We start from the raw sequence: 16,236 nt of genomic DNA on the forward strand, positions 1-16,236 counted from the left end.
ATGGCTTGTTGGTCTAGGGTTATGATTCTCTCCTTGGGTGCGAGTGGTCCAGGGTCCAACTCCCGGACGAGCCCAGAATTTGTGTTTGGCTAATGTTTACTGTTTAATTGATCGCATTAAAAACTTTGTACCTTAAGAAAACGTTTCTTCCACAATTTAGCCGATGTCGTGCCCATACCAGTATGGTAGAGTCTTGGTAAAATTGTAGCTGGTTCGTCTTCTTTGCAGAACACTCAGTTTTTTTTAATGCCAAGAGAAAAAGACTTAATACACATGCCTAACAATAAAGAATTTCATCAGGCAGACATCAAATATTGAGGTGTTTCAATGGCTCGTTGGTCTAGGGGAATGATTCTCGCTTAGGGTGCGAGAGGTCCCGGGTCCAATTCCCGGACGAGCCCACAAGTTGTGTTTGGCTAATGTTGACTGTTAAATTAAGCGAGCCAAAAACTTTGTACCTTAAGAAAACTTTAATTCCACAATTTAGCCAATGTCGTGCCCATACCAGTATAGTAGAGGCTTAGTAAAAGTGTAGCTGGTTCGTCTTCTTAGCAGAACACCCAACATTTTTTTTATTACCAAGAGACAAAGACTTAACACGCATGCCTAACAATAGAGAATTTCGTCAGTAAGACATAAAACGTTGAGCAGTTTTAATGGCTCGTTGGTCTAGGGGTATGATTCTTGCTTCGGGTGCGAGAGGTCCCGGGTCCAAATCCCCCAGGAACCCAGAATTTGTGTTTGGCTAATGTTGACTGTTTAATTAAGCGAGCCAAAAACTTTGTACCTTAAGTAAATTTTCTTCAACAATTTAGACAATGTCGTGCCCATACCAGTATGGTAGAGTCTTGGCAAAAGTGTAGCTGGTTCATCTTCTTAGCAGAACACTCAGTTTTTTTTAATGCCAAGAGAAAAAGACTTAATACACATGCCAAACAATAAAGAATTTCGTCAGGAAGACATCAAATGTTGAGGTGTTTTAATGGCTCGTTGGTCTAGGCGTATGATTCTTGCTTAGGGTGCGACAGGTCCCGGCTCCAATTCCCTGACGAGCCCAGAAGTTGTGTTTGGCTATTGTTGACTGTTAAATTAAGCGAGCTAAAAACTTTGTACCTTAAGAAAACGTTTCTTCCACAATTTAGCCGATGTCGTGCCCATACCAGTATGGTGAACTCTTGGCAACAGTGTCGCTGGTTCGTCTTCTTTGCAGAACACCCAGCATTTTCTTATTACCAAGAGACAAATACTTAACACACATGCGTAACAATAGAGAATTTCGTCAGGAAGACATCAAACGTTAAGCAGTTTTAATGGCTCGTTGGTCTAGGGGTATGATTCTTGCTTAGGGTGCGAGAGGTCCCGGGTTCAGTTTTCAGACGATCCCTGAATTTGTGTTTGGCTAATGTTGACTGTTTAATTGAGCGCGTTAAAAACTTTATACCTTAAGAAAACGTTTCTTCCACAATTTAGCCGATGACGTGCCCATACCAGTATTGTAGAGTCTTGGTAAAAGTGTAGCTGGTTCGTCTTCTTAGCAGAACTCCCATAATTTTTTTATTACCAATAGACAAATACTTAATATACATGCCTAACAATAGAGAATTTCGTCAGGAAGACATCAAACGTTAACCAGTTTTAATGGCTCGTTGGTCTAGGGGTATGGTTCTCTCTTAGGGTGCGAGAGGTCTGGGGTCCAATTCCCGGACGAGCCCAGAATTTGTGTTTGGCTAATGTTGACTGTACAATTAAGCGATCCAAAAACTTTGTACATTAAGAAAACGTTTCTTCCACAATTTAGCCAATGTCGTGCCCATACCAGTATGGTAGAGTCTTGGTAAAAGTGTAGCTGGTTCGTTTTCTTAGCAGAACACTCAGTTTTTTTTAATGCCAAGAGAAAAAGACTTAATACACATGCCTAACAATAGAGAATTTCGTCAGTCAGACATCAAACCTTAACTGGTTTTAATGGCTCGTTGGTCTAGGGGTATGATTCTCGCTTCGGGTGCGAGAGGTCCCGGGTCCAAATCCCGGACGAGCCCAGAATTTGTGTTTGGCTAATGTTGACTGTTTAATTGAGCGCGTTAAAAACTTTACACCTTAAGAAAACGTTTCTTCCACAATTTAGCCGATGACGTACCCATACCAGTATGGTAGAGTCTTGGTAAAAGTGTAGCTGGTTCGTCTTCTTAGCAGAACACCCAGCATTTTTTTATTACCAATAGACAAATACTTAATACACATCCCTAACAATAGAGAATTTCGTCAGGAAGACATCAAACGTTAAGCAGTTTTAATGGCTCGTTGGTCTAGGGGTATGATTCTCTCATAGGGTGCGAGAGGTCTGGGGTCCAATTACCGGACGAGCCCAGAATTTGTGTTTGGCTAATGTTTACTGTTTAATTGATCGCGTTAAAAACTTTGTACTTTAAGAAAACGTTTCTTCCACAATTTAGCCGATGTCGTGCCCATACCAGTATGGTAGAGTCTTGGTAAAAGTGTAGCTGGTTCGTCTTCTTAGCAGAACACTCAGTTTTTTTTATTACCAAGAGACAAAGACTTAACACACATGCCTAACAATAGAGAATTTCGTCAGGAAGACATCAAACGTTAAGCAGTTTCAATGGCTCGTTGGTCTAGGGGTATGATTCTCGCTTTGGGTGCGAGAGGTCCCGGGTCCAAATCCCGGACAAGCCCACAATTTGTGTTTGGCTAATGTTGACTGTTAAATTAAGCGAGCCAAAAACTTTGTACCTTAACAAAACGTTTCTTCCACAATTTAGCCAATGTCGTACCCATACCAGTATGGTAGAGTCTTGGTAAAAGTGTAGCTGGTTCGTCTTCTTAGCAGAACAACCAGCATTTTTTTTATTACCAAGAGACAAAGACTTAACACACATGCCTAACAATAGAGAATTTCGTCAGGAAGACATCAAACGTTAAGCAGTTTTAATGACTCGGTGGTCTACGGGTATGATTCTCACTGTGTGTGCGAGAGGTCCTGGGTCCAAATCCCGGACGAGCCCAGAATTTGTGTTTGGCTAATGTTGACTATTAAATTAAGCGAGCCAAAAACTTTGTACCTTAAGAAAACGTTTCTTCCACAATTTAGCCAATGTCGTGCCCATACCAGTATGGTAGAATCTTGGTAAAAGTGTAATTGTTTCGTCTTCTTACCAGAACACTCATTTTTTTTTAATGCCAAGGGAAAAAGACTTAATACACATGCCTAACAATAAAGAATTTCGTCAGGCAGACATCAAATGTTGAGGTGTTTTAATGGCTCGTTGGTCTAGGGGTATGATTCTCGCTTAGGGTGCGAGAGGTCCTGGGTCCAATTCCCGGACGAGCCCAGAAGTTGTGTTTGGCTAATACTGACTGTTAAATTAAGCGAGTCAAAAACTTTGTACCTTAACAAAACGTTTCTTCCACAATTTAGCCAATGTCGTACCCATACCAGTATGGTAGAGTCTTGGTAAAAGTGTAGCTGGTTCGTCTTCTTAGCAGAACACTCAGTTTTTTTTATTACCAAGAGACAAAGACTTAACACACATGCCTAACAATAGAGAATTTCGTCAGGAAGACATCAAACGTTAAGCAGTTTTAATGGCTTGTTGGTCTAGGGGTATGATTCTCACTTAGGGTGCGAGAGGTCCCGGGTCCAATTCCCGGACGAGCCCAGAATTTGTGTTTAGCTAATGTTGACTGTTTAATTGAACGCGTTAAAAACTTTGTACCTTAAGAAAAAGTTTCTTCCACAATTTAGCCGATGTCGTGCCCATACCAGTATGGTAGAGTCTTGGTAAAAGTGTAGCTGGTTCGTCTTCTTAGCAGAACACCCAGCATTTTTTTATTACCAAGAGAAAAAGACTTAACACACATGCCTAACAATAGAGAATTTTGTCAGGAAGACATCAAACGTTGAGAAGTTTCAATGGCTCGTTGGTCTAGGGGTATGATTCTTGCTTCTTGTGCGAGAGGTCCTGGGTCCAAATCCCCCAGGAGCCCAGAATTTGTGTTTGGCTAATGTTGACTGTTTAATTAAGCGAGCCAAAAACTTTGTACCTGAGATAAATTTTCTTCCACAATTTAGCCAATGTTATGCCAATACCAGTATGGTAGAGACTTAGTAAAAGTGTAGCTGGTTTTGTCTTCTTAGCAGAACACCCAGCATTTTTTAAATACCAAGAGACAAATACTTAACACACATGCCTAACAATAGAGAATTTCGTCAGGAAGACATCAAACGTTAAGCAGTTTTAATGACTCGGTGGTCTACGGGTATGATTCTCACTGTGTGTGCGAGAGGTCCTGGGTCCAAATCCCGGACGAGCCCAGAATTTGTGTTTGGCTAATGTTGACTGTTTAATTGAGCGAGCCAAAAACTTTGTACCTTACGAAAACGTTTCTTCCACAATTTAGCCAATGTCGTGCCCATACCAGTATGGTAGAGACTTGACAAAAATGTAGCTGGTTCATCTTCTTAGCAGAACACCCAGCATCTTTTTATTACCAAGAGACAAAGACTTAATACACATGCCTAACAATAGAGAATTTCGTCAGTCAGACATCAAACCTTAACTGGTTTTAATGGCTCGTTGGTCTAGGGTTATGATTCTCGCCTTGGGTGCGAGAGGTCCAGGGTCCAACTCCCGGACGAGCCCAGAATTTGTGTTTGGCTAATGTTGACTGTTTAATTAAGCGAGCCAAAAACTTTGTACCTTAAGTAAATTTTCTTCAACAATTTAGCCAATGTCGTGCCCATACCAGTATGGTAGAGTCTTGGCAAAAGTGTAGCTGGTTCATCTTCTTAGCAGAACACCCAGCATCTTTTTATTACCAAGAGACAAAGACTTAATACACATGCCTAACAATAGAGAATTTCGTCAGTCAGACATCAAACCTTAAATGGCTTTTATGGCTCGTTGGTCTAGGGGTATGATTCTTGCTTAGGGTGCGAGAGGTCCCGTGTTCAGTTTCCAGATGAGCCCTGAATTTGTGTTTGGCTAATGTTGACTGTTTAATTGAGCGCGTTAAAAACTTTACACCTTAAGAAAACGTTTCTTCCACAATTTAGCCGATGACGTGCCCATACCAGTATGGTAGAGTCTTGGTAAAAGTGTAGCTGGTTCGTCTTCTTAGCAGAACTCCCATCATTTTTTTATTACCAATAGACAAATACTTAATACACATCCCTAACAATAGAGAATTTCGTCAGGAAGACATCAAACGTTAAGCAGTTTTAATGACTCGGTGGTCTACGGGTATGATTCTCACTGTGTGTGCGAGAGGTCCTGGGTCCAAATCCCGGACGAGCCCAGAATTTGTGTTTGGCTAATGTTGACTGTTTAATTGAGCGAGCCAAAAACTTTGTACCTTACGAAAACGTTTCTTCCACAATTTAGCCAATGTCGTGCCCATACCAGTATGGTAGAGACTTGACAAAAATGTAGCTGGTTCATCTTCTTAGCAGAACACCCAGCATCTTTTTATTACCAAGAGACAAAGACTTAATACACATGCCTAACAATAGAGAATTTCGTCAGTCAGACATCAAACCTTAACTGGTTTTAATGGCTCGTTGGTCTAGGGTTATGATTCTCGCCTTGGTTGCGAGAGGTCCAGGGTCCAACTCCCGGACGAGCCCAGAATTTGTGTTTGGCTAATGTTGACTGTTTAATTAAGCGAGCCAAAAACTTTGTACCTTAAGTAAATTTTCTTCAACAATTTAGCCAATGTCGTGCCCATACCAGTATGGTAGAGTCTTGGCAAAAGTGTAGCTGGTTCATCTTCTTAGCAGAACACCCAGCATCTTTTTATTACCAAGAGACAAAGACTTAATACACATGCCTAACAATAGAGAATTTCGTCAGTCAGACATCAAACCTTAAATGGCTTTTATGGCTCGTTGGTCTAGGGCTATGATTCTTGCTTAGGGTGCAAGAGGTCCCGTGTTCAGTTTCCAGACGAGCCCTGAATTTGTGTTTGGCTAATGTTGACTGTTTAATTGAGCGCGTTAAAAACTTTACACCTTAAGAAAACGTTTCTTCCACAATTTAGCCGATGACGTGCCCATACCAGTATGGTAGAGTCTTGGTAAAAGTGTAGCTGGTTCGTCTTCTTAGCAGAACTCCCATCATTTTTTTATTACCAATAGACAAATACTTAATACACATCCCTAACAATAGAGAATTTCGTCAGGAAGACATCAAACGTTAAGCAGTTTTAATGGCTCGTTGGTCTAGGGGTATGATTCTCTCATAGGGTGCGAGAGGTCTGGGGTAAAATTACCGGACGATCCCAGAATTTGGGTTTGGCTAATGTTTACTGTTTAATTGATCGCGTTAAAAACTTTGTACTTTAAGAAAACGTTTCTTCCACAATTTAGCCGATGTCGTGCCCATACCAGTATGGTAGAGTCTTGGTAAAAGTGTAGCTGGTTCGTCTTCTTAGCAGAACACTCAGTTTTTTTTATTACCAAGAGACAAAGACTTAACACACATGCCTAACAATAGAGAATTTCGTCAGGAAGACATCAAACGTTAAGCAGTTTTAGTGACTCGGTGGTCTACGGGTATGATTCTCACTGTGTGTGCGAGAGGTCCTGGGTCCAAATCCCGGACGAGCCCAGAATTTGTGTTTGGCTAATGTTGACTATTAAATTAAGCGAGCCAAAAACTTTGTACCTTAAGAAAACGTTTCTTCCACAATTTAGCCAATGTCGTGCCCATACCAGTATGGTAGAATCTTGGTAAAAGTGTAATTGTTTCGTCTTCTTACCAGAACACTCATTTTTTTTTAATGCCAAGGGAAAAAGACTTAATACACATGCCTAACAATAAAGAATTTCGTCAGGCAGACATCAAATGTTGAGGTGTTTTAATGGCTCGTTGGTCTAGGGGTATGATTCTCGCTTAGGGTGCGAGAGGTCCTGGGTCCAATTCCCGGACAAGCCCAGAAGTTGTGTTTGGCTAATACTGACTGTTAAATTAAGCGAGTCAAAAACTTTGTACCTTAACAAAACGTTTCTTCCACAATTTAGCCAATGTCGTACCCATACCAGTATGGTAGAGTCTTGGTAAAAGTGTAGCTGGTTCGTCTTCTTAGCAGAACACCCAGCATTTTTTTATTACCAAGAGAAAAAGACTTAACACACATGCCTAACAATAGAGAATTTTGTCAGGAAGACATCAAACGTTGAGAAGTTTCAATGGCTCGTTGGTCTAGGGGTATGATTCTTACTTCTTGTGCGAGAGGTCCTGGGTCCAAATCCCCCAGGAGCCCAGAATTTGTGTTTGGCTAATGTTGACTGTTTAATTAAGCGAGCCAAAAACTTTGTACCTGAAGTAAATTTTCTTCCACAATTTAGCCAATGTTATGCCAATACCAGTATGGTAGAGACTTAGTAAAAGTGTAGCTGGTTTCGTCTTCTTAGCAGAACACCCAGCATTTTTTAAATACCAAGAGACAAATACTTAACACACATGCCTAACAATAGAGAATTTCGTCAGGAAGACATCAAACGTTAAGCAGTTTTAATGACTCGGTGGTCTACGGGTATGATTCTCACTGTGTGTGCGAGAGGTCCTGGGTCCAAATCCCGGACGAGCCCAGAATTTGTGTTTGGCTAATGTTGACTGTTTAATTGAGCGAGCCAAAAACTTTGTACCTTACGAAAACGTTTCTTCCACAATTTAGCCAATGTCGTGCCCATACCAGTATGGTAGAGACTTGACAAATATGTAGCTGGTTCATCTTCTTAGCAGAACACCCAGCATCTTTTTATTACCAAGAGACAAAGACTTAATACACATGCCTAACAATAGAGAATTTCGTCAGTCAGACATCAAACCTTAAATGGCTTTTATGGCTCGTTGGTCTAAGGGTATGATTCTTGCTTAGGGTGCGAGAGGTCCCGTGTTCAGTTTCCAGACGAGCCCTGAATTTGTGTTTGGCTAATGTTGACTGTTTAATTGAGCGCGTTAAAAACTTTACACCTTAAGAAAACGTTTCTTCCACAATTTAGCCGATGACGTGCCCATACCAGTATGGTAGAGTCTTGGTAAAAGTGTAGCTGGTTCGTCTTCTTAGCAGAACTCCCATCATTTTTTTATTACCAATAGACAAATACTTAATACACATCCCTAACAATAGAGAATTTCGTCAGGAAGACATCAAACGTTAAGCAGTTTTAATGGCTCGTTGGTCTAGGGGTATGATTCTCTCATAGGGTGCGAGAGGTCTGGGGTCCAATTACCGGACGAGCCCAGAATTTGTGTTTGGCTAATGTTTACTGTTTAATTGATCGCGTTAAAAACTTTGTACTTTAAGAAAACGTTTCTTCCACAATTTAGCCGATGTCGTGCCCATACCAGTATGGTAGAGTCTTGGTAAAAGTGTAGCTGGTTCGTCTTCTTAGCAGAACACTCAGTTTTTTTTATTACCAAGAGACAAAGACTTAACACACATGCCTAACAATAGAGAATTTCGTCAGGAAGACATCAAACGTTAAGCAGTTTTAATGACTCAGTGGTCTACGGGTATGATTCTCACTGTGTCTGCGAGAGGTCCTGGGTCCAAATCCCGGACGAGCCCAGAATTTGTGTTTGGCTAATGTTGACTGTTAAATTAAGCGAGCCAAAAACTTTGTACCTTAAGAAAACGTTTCTTCCACAATTTAGCCAATGTCGTGCCCATACCAGTATGGTAGAATCTTGGTAAAAGTGTAATTGTTTCGTCTTCTTACCAGAACACTCATTTTTTTTTAATGCCAAGGGAAAAAGACTTAATACACATGCCTAACAATAAAGAATTTCGTCAGGCAGACATCAAATGTTGAGGTGTTTTAATGGCTTGTTGGTCTAGGGGTATGATTCTCACTTAGGGTGCGAGAGGTCCTGGGTCCAATTCCCGGATGAGCCCAGAAGTTGTGTTTGGCTAATGTTGACTGTTAAATTAAGCGAGTCAAAAACTTTGTACCTTACGAAAACGTTTCTTCCACAATTTAGACAATGTCGTACCCATACCAGTATGGTAGAGTCTTGGTAAAAGTGTAGCTGGTTCGTCTTCTTAGCAGAACACTCAGTTTTTTTTATTACCAAGGGACAAAGACTTAACACACATGCCTAACAATAGAGAATTTCGTCAGGAAGACATCAAACGTTAAGCAGTTTTAATGGCTTGTTGGTCTAGGGGTATGATTTTCACTTAGGGTGCGAGAGATCCCGTGTCCAATTCCCGGACGAGCCCAGAATTTGTGTTTGGCTAATGTTGACTGTTTAATTGAACGCGTTAAAAACTTTGTACCTTAAGAAAAAGTTTCTTCCACAATTTAGCCGATGTCGTGCCCATACCAGTATGGTAGAGACTTAGTAAAAGTGTAGCTGGTTTCGTCTTCTTAGCAGAACACCCAGCATTTTTTAAATACCAAGAGACAAATACTTAACACACATGCCTAACAATAGAGAATTTCGTCAGGAAGACATCAAACGTTAAGCAGTTTTAATGACTCGGTGGTCTACGGGTATGATTCTCACTGTGTGAGCGTGAGGTCCTGGGTCCAAATCCCGGACGAGCCCAGAATTTGTGTTTGGCTAATGTTGACTGTTTAATTGAGCGAGCCAAAAACTTTGTACCTTACGAAAACGTTTCTTCCACAATTTAGCCAATGTCGTGCCCATACCAGAATGGTAGAGACTTGGCAAAAATGTAGCTGGTTCATCTTCTTAGCAGAACACCCAGCATCTTTTTATTACCAAGAGACAAAGACTTAATACACATGCCTAACAATAGAGAATTTCGTCAGTCAGACATCAAACCTTAACTGGTTTTAATGGCTCGTTGGTCTAGGGGTATGATTCTCGCTTCGGGTGCGAGAGGTCCCGGGTCCAAATCCCGGACGAGCCCAGAATTTGTGTTTGGCTAATGTTGACTTTTGAATTAAGCGAGCCAAAAACTTTGTACATTAAGAAAATATTTCTTCCACAATTTAGCCAATGTCGTGCCCATACCAGTATGGTAGTCTTGGCAAAAGTGTAGCTGGTTCGTCTTCTTAGCAGAACACCCAGCATTTTTTTATTACCAAGATAAAAAGACTTAACACACATGCCTAACAATAGAGAATTTCGTCAGGAAGACATCAAACGTTGAGAAGTTTCAATGGCTCGTTGGTCTAGGGGTATGATTCTTACTTCTTGTGCGAGAGGTCCTGGATCCAAATCCCCCAGTAGCCCAGAATTTGTGTTTGGCTAATGTTGACTGTTTAATTAAGCGAGCCAAAAACTTTGTACCTGAAGTAAATTTTCTTCCACAATTTAGCCAATGTTGTGCCCATACCAGTATGGTAGAGATTTAGTAAAGGTGTAGATGGTTTCATCTTCTTAGCAGAACACCCAGCATTTTTTTAATACCAAGAGACAAACACTTAACACACATTCCTAACAATAGAGAATTTCTTCAGAAAGACATCAAACATTGAGAAGTTTTTAAAGGCTCCTTGGTCTAGGGGTATAATTTTTGCTTTGGGTGCGAAAGGTCCTAGGTTCAGATCCCGGACGAGCCCAGAATTTGTGTTTGGCTAATGTTGACTGTTTAATTAAGCGAGCCAAAAACTTTGTATCTTAAGTAAATTTTCTTCAACAATTTAGCCAATGTCGTGCCCATACCAGTATGGTAGAGTCTTGGCAAAAGTGTAGCTGGTTCATCTTCTTAGCAGAACACCCAGCATCTTTTCATTACCAAGAGACAAAGACTTAATACACATGCCTAACAATAGAGAATTTCGTCAGTCAGACATCAAACGTTAAGCAGTTTTAATGGCTCGTTGGTCTAGGGATATGATTCTCTCATAGGGTGCGAGAGGTCTGGGGTCCAATTACCGGACGAGCCCAGAATTTGTGTTTGGCTAATGTTTACTGTTTAATTGATCGCGTTAAAAACTTTGTACTTTAAGAAAACGTTTCTTCCACAATTTAGCCGATGTCGTGCCCATACCAGTATGGTAGAGTCTTGGTAAAAGTGTAGCTGGTTCGTCTTCTTAGCAGAACACTCAGTTTTTTTTATTACCAAGAGACAAAGACTTAACACACATGCCTAACAATAGAGAATTTCGTCAGGAAGACATCAAACGTTAAGCAGTTTCAATGGCTCGTTGGTCTAGGGGTATGATTCTCGCTTGGGGTGCGAGAGGTCCCAGGTCCAAATCCCGGAAGAGCCCAGAATTTGTGTTTGGCTAATGTTGACTGTTAAATTAAGCGAGCCAAAAACTTTGTAACTTAAGAAAACGTTTCTTCCACAATTTAGCCAATGTCGTGCCCATACCAGTATGGTAGAGACTTAGTAAAAGTGTAGCTGGTTCGTCTTCTTAGCATAACAACCAGCATTTTTTTTATTACCAATAGACAAAGACTTAACACACATGCCTAACAATAGAGAATTTCGTCAGGAAGACATCAAACGTTAAGCAGTTTTAATGACTCAGTGGTCTACGGGTATGATTCTCACTGTGTCTGCGAGAGGTCCTGGGTCCAAATCCCGGACGAGCCCAGAATTTGTGTTTGGCTAATGTTGACTGTTAAATTAAGCGAGCCAAAAACTTTGTACCTTAAGAAAACGTTTCTTCCACAATTTAGCCAATGTCGTGCCCATACCAGTATGGTAGAATCTTGGTAAAAGTGTAATTGTTTCGTCTTCTTACCAGAACACTCATTTTTTTTTAATGCCAAGGGAAAAAGACTTAATACACATGCCTAACAATAGAGAATTTCGTCAGTCAGACATCAAACCTTAAATGGTTTTAATTGCTCGTTGGTCTAGGGGTATGATTCTCGCTTAGGGTGCGAGAGGTCCCGTGTTCAGTTTCCAGACGAGCCCAGAAGTTGTGTTTGGCTAATGTTGACTGTTAAATTAAGCGAGTCAAAAACTTTGTACCTTAACAAAACGTTTCTTCCACAATTTAGCCAATGTCGTACCCATACCAGTATGGTAGAGTCTTGGTAAAAGTGTAGCTGGTTCGTCTTCTTAGCAGAACACTCAGTTTTTTTTATTACCAAGAGACAAAGACTTAACACACATGCCTAACAATAGAGAATTTTGTCAGGAAGACATCAAACGTTAAGCAGTTTTAATGGCTTGTTGGTCTAGGGGTATGATTTTCACTTAGGGTGCGAGAGGTCCCGGGTCCAATTCCCGGACGAGCCCAGAATTTGTGTTTGGCTAATGTTGACTGTTTAATTGAAAGCGTTAAAAACTTTGTACCTTAAGAAAAAGTTTCTTCCACAATTTAGCCGATGTCGTGCCCATACCAGTATGGTAGAGACTTAGTAAAAGTGTAGCTGGTTTCGTCTTCTTAGCAGAACACCCAGCATTTTTTAAATACCAAGAGACAAATACTTAACACACATTCCTAACAATAGAGAATTTCGTCAGGAAGACATCAAACATTGAGAAGTTTCAATGGCTCGTTGGTCTAGGGGTATGATTCTTACTTCTTGTGCGAGAGGTCCTGGATCCAAATCCCCCAGTAGCCCAGAATTTGTGTTTGGCTAATGTTGACTGTTTAATTAAGCGAGCCAAAAACTTTGTACCTGAAGTAAATTTTCTTCCACAATTTAGCCAATGTTGTGCCCATACCAGTATGGTAGAGATTTAGTAAAAGTGTAGATGGTTTCGTCTTCTTAGCAGAACACCCAGCATTTTTTTAATACCAAGAGACAAATACTTAACACACATTCCTAACAATAGAGAATTTCTTCAGAAAGACATCAAACATTGAGAAGTTTTTAAAGGCTCCTTGGTCTAGGGGTATAATTTTTGCTTTGGGTGCGAGAGGTCCTGGGTTCAGATCCCGGACGAGCCCAGAATTTGTGTTTGGCTAATGTTGACTGTTTAATTAAGCGAGCCAAAAACTTTGTACCTTAAGTAAATTTTCTTCAACAATTTAGCCAATGTCGTGCCCATACCAGTATGGTAGAGTCTTGGCAAAAGTGTAGCTGGTTCATCTTCTTAGCAGAACACCCAGCATCTTTTTATTACCAAGAGACAAAGACTTAATACACATGCCTAACAATAGAGAATTTCGTCAGTCAGACATCAAACCTTAAATGGTTTTAATGGCTCGTTGGTCTAGGGGTATGATTCTCGCTTAGGGTGCGAGAGGTCCTGGGTCCAATTCCCGGACGAGCCCAGAAGTTGTGTTTGGCTAATGTTGACTGTTAAATTAAGCGAGTCAAAAACTTTGTACCTTAACAAAACGTTTCTTCCACAATTTAGCCAATGTCGTACCCATACCAGTATGGTAGAGTCTTGGTAAAAGTGTAGCTGGTTCGTCTTCTTAGCAGAACACTCAGTTTTTTTTATTACCAAGAGACAAAGACTTAACACACATGCCTAACAATAGAGAATTTTGTCAGGAAGACATCAAACGTTAAGCAGTTTTAATGGCTTGTTGGTCTAGGGGTATGATTTTCACTTAGGGTGCGAGAGGTCCCGGGTCCAATTCCCGGACGAGCCCAGAATTTGTGTTTGGCTAATGTTGACTGTTTAATTGAAAGCGTTAAAAACTTTGTACCTTAAGAAAAAGTTTCTTCCACAATTTAGCCGATGTCGTGCCCATACCAGTATGGTAGAGACTTAGTAAAAGTGTAGATGGTTTCGTCTTCTTAGCAGAACACCCAGCATTTTTTAAATACCAAGAGACAAATACTTAACACACATTCCTAACAATAGAGAATTTCGTCAGGAAGACATCAAACATTGAGAAGTTTTTAAAGGCTCCTTGGTCTAGGGGTATGATTCTTGCTTTGGGTGCGAGAGGTCCCGGGTCCAATTCCCGGACGCGCCCAGAAGTTGTGTTTGGCTATTGTTGACTGTTAAATTAAGCGAGCTAAAAACTTTGTACCTTAAGAAAACGTTTCTTCCACAATTTAGCCGATGTCGTGCCCATACCAGTATGGTGAACTCTTGGCAACAGTGTCGCTGGTTCGTCTTCTTTGCAGAACACCCAGCATTTTCTTATTACCAAGAGACAAATACTTAACACACATGCGTAACAATAGAGAATTTCGTCAGGAAGACATCAAACGTTAAGCAGTTTTAATGGCTCGTTGGTCTAGGGGTATGATTCTTGCTTAGGGTGCGAGAGGTCCCGGGTTCAGTTTTCGGACGATCCCTGAATTTGTGTTTGGCTAATGTTGACTGTTTAATTGAGCGCGTTAAAAACTTTATACCTTAAGAAAACGTTTCTTCCACAATTTAGCCGATGACGTGCCCATACCAGTATTGTAGAGTCTTGGTAAAAGTGTAGCTGGTTCGTCTTCTTAGCAGAACTCCCATAATTTTTTTATTACCAATAGACAAATACTTAATATACATGCCTAACAATAGAGAATTTCGTCAGGAAGACATCAAACGTTAACCAGTTTTAATGGCTCGTTGGTCTAGGGGTATGTTTCTCTCTTAGGGTGCGAGAGGTCTGGGGTCCAATTCCCGGACGAGCCCAGAATTTGTGTTTGGCTAATGTTGACTGTACAATTAAGCGATCCAAAAACTTTGTACATTAAGAAAACGTTTCTTCCACAATTTAGCCAATGTCGTGCCCATACCAGTATGGTAGAGTCTTGGTAAAAGTGTAGCTGGTTCGTTTTCTTAGCAGAACACTCAGTTTTTTTTAATGCCAAGAGAAAAAGACTTAATACACATGCCTAACAATAGAGAATTTCGTCAGTCAGACATCAAACCTTAACTGGTTTTAATGGCTCGTTGGTCTAGGGGTATGATTCTCGCTTCGGGTGCGAGAGGTCCCGGGTCCAAATCCCGGACGAGCCCAGAATTTGTGTTTGGCTAATGTTGACTGTTTAATTGAGCGCGTTAAAAACTTTACACCTTAAGAAAACGTTTCTTCCACAATTTAGCCGATGACGTACCCATACCAGTATGGTAGAGTCTTGGTAAAAGTGTAGCTGGTTCGTCTTCTTAGCAGAACACCCAGCATTTTTTTATTACCAATAGACAAATACTTAATACACATCCCTAACAATAGAGAATTTCGTCAGGAAGACATCAAACGTTAAGCAGTTTTAATGGCTCGTTGGTCTAGGGGTATGATTCTCTCATAGGGTGCGAGAGGTCTGGGGTCCAATTACCGGACGAGCCCAGAATTTGTGTTTGGCTAATGTTTACTGTTTAATTGATCGCGTTAAAAACTTTGTACTTTAAGAAAACGTTTCTTCCACAATTTAGCCGATGTCGTGCCCATACCAGTATGGTAGAGTCTTGGTAAAAGTGTAGCTGGTTCGTCTTCTTAGCAGAACACTCAGTTTTTTTTATTACCAAGAGACAAAGACTTAACACACATGCCTAACAATAGAGAATTTCGTCAGGAAGACATCAAACGTTAAGCAGTTTCAATGGCTCGTTGGTCTAGGGGTATGATTCTCGCTTTGGGTGCGAGAGGTCCCGGGTCCAAATCCCGGACAAGCCCACAATTTGTGTTTGGCTAATGTTGACTGTTAAATTAAGCGAGCCAAAAACTTTGTACCTTAACAAAACGTTTCTTCCACAATTTAGCCAATGTCGTGCCCATACCAGTATGGTAGAGACTTAGTAAAAGTGTAGCTGGTTCGTCTTCTTAGCAGAACAACCAGCATTTTTTTTATTACCAAGAGACAAAGACTTAACACACATGCCTAACAATAGAGAATTTCGTCAGGAAGACATCAAACGTTAAGCAGTTTTAATGACTCAGTGGTCTACGGGTATGATTCTCACTGTGTCTGCGAGAGGTCCTGGGTCCAAATCCCGGACGAGCCCAGAATTTGTGTTTGGCTAATGTTGACTGTTAAATTAAGCGAGCCAAAAACTTTGTACCTTAAGAAAACGTTTCTTCCACAATTTAGCCAATGTCGTGCCCATACCAGTATGGTAGAATCTTGGTAAAAGTGTAATTGTTTCGTCTTCTTACCAGAACACTCATTTTTTTTTAATGCCAAGGGAAAAAGACTTAATACACATGCCTAACAATAGAGAATTTCGTCAGTCAGACATCAAACCTTAAATGGTTTTAATTGCTCGTTGGTCTAGGGGTATGATTCTCGCTTAGGGTGCGAGAGGTCCCGTGTTCAGTTTCCAGACGAGCCCAGAAGTTGTGTTTGGCTAATGTTGACTGTTAAATTAAGCGAGTCAAAAACTTTGTACCTTAACAAAACGTTTCTTCCACAATTTAGCCAATGTCGTACCCATACC

At 40.8% G+C, this 16,236-nt stretch overlaps 6 non-coding genes across 6 annotated transcripts; all 6 read left to right on the forward strand.

The window, feature by feature from the left end:
- The first annotated feature begins 329 nt into the window (after positions 1-329).
- Positions 330-401, forward strand: trnap-agg (transfer RNA proline (anticodon AGG)). The gene has a single exon. It is a non-coding gene; the product is annotated as a tRNA-Pro (tRNA).
- Positions 402-1,967: 1,566 nt separating this feature from the next.
- Positions 1,968-2,039, forward strand: trnap-cgg (transfer RNA proline (anticodon CGG)). The gene has a single exon. It is a non-coding gene; the product is annotated as a tRNA-Pro (tRNA).
- A 1,239-nt stretch (positions 2,040-3,278) lies between these two features.
- trnap-agg (transfer RNA proline (anticodon AGG)) lies at positions 3,279-3,350 on the forward strand. Its single transcript has one exon. It is a non-coding gene; the product is annotated as a tRNA-Pro (tRNA).
- Positions 3,351-9,831: 6,481 nt separating this feature from the next.
- On the forward strand, positions 9,832-9,903 carry trnap-cgg (transfer RNA proline (anticodon CGG)). The gene has a single exon. It is a non-coding gene; the product is annotated as a tRNA-Pro (tRNA).
- Positions 9,904-13,108: 3,205 nt separating this feature from the next.
- trnap-agg (transfer RNA proline (anticodon AGG)) lies at positions 13,109-13,180 on the forward strand. The gene has a single exon. It is a non-coding gene; the product is annotated as a tRNA-Pro (tRNA).
- A 1,568-nt stretch (positions 13,181-14,748) lies between these two features.
- On the forward strand, positions 14,749-14,820 carry trnap-cgg (transfer RNA proline (anticodon CGG)). Its single transcript has one exon. It is a non-coding gene; the product is annotated as a tRNA-Pro (tRNA).
- The last annotated feature ends 1,416 nt before the right edge of the window (positions 14,821-16,236 follow it).

Source organism: Cebidichthys violaceus, unplaced genomic scaffold (assembly GCF_023349555.1).
Source record: "Cebidichthys violaceus isolate CVI_PGR_0920_01 unplaced genomic scaffold, fCebVio1.0.p SCAF_32, whole genome shotgun sequence".
Taxonomy (NCBI): domain Eukaryota; kingdom Metazoa; phylum Chordata; class Actinopteri; order Perciformes; family Stichaeidae; genus Cebidichthys; species Cebidichthys violaceus.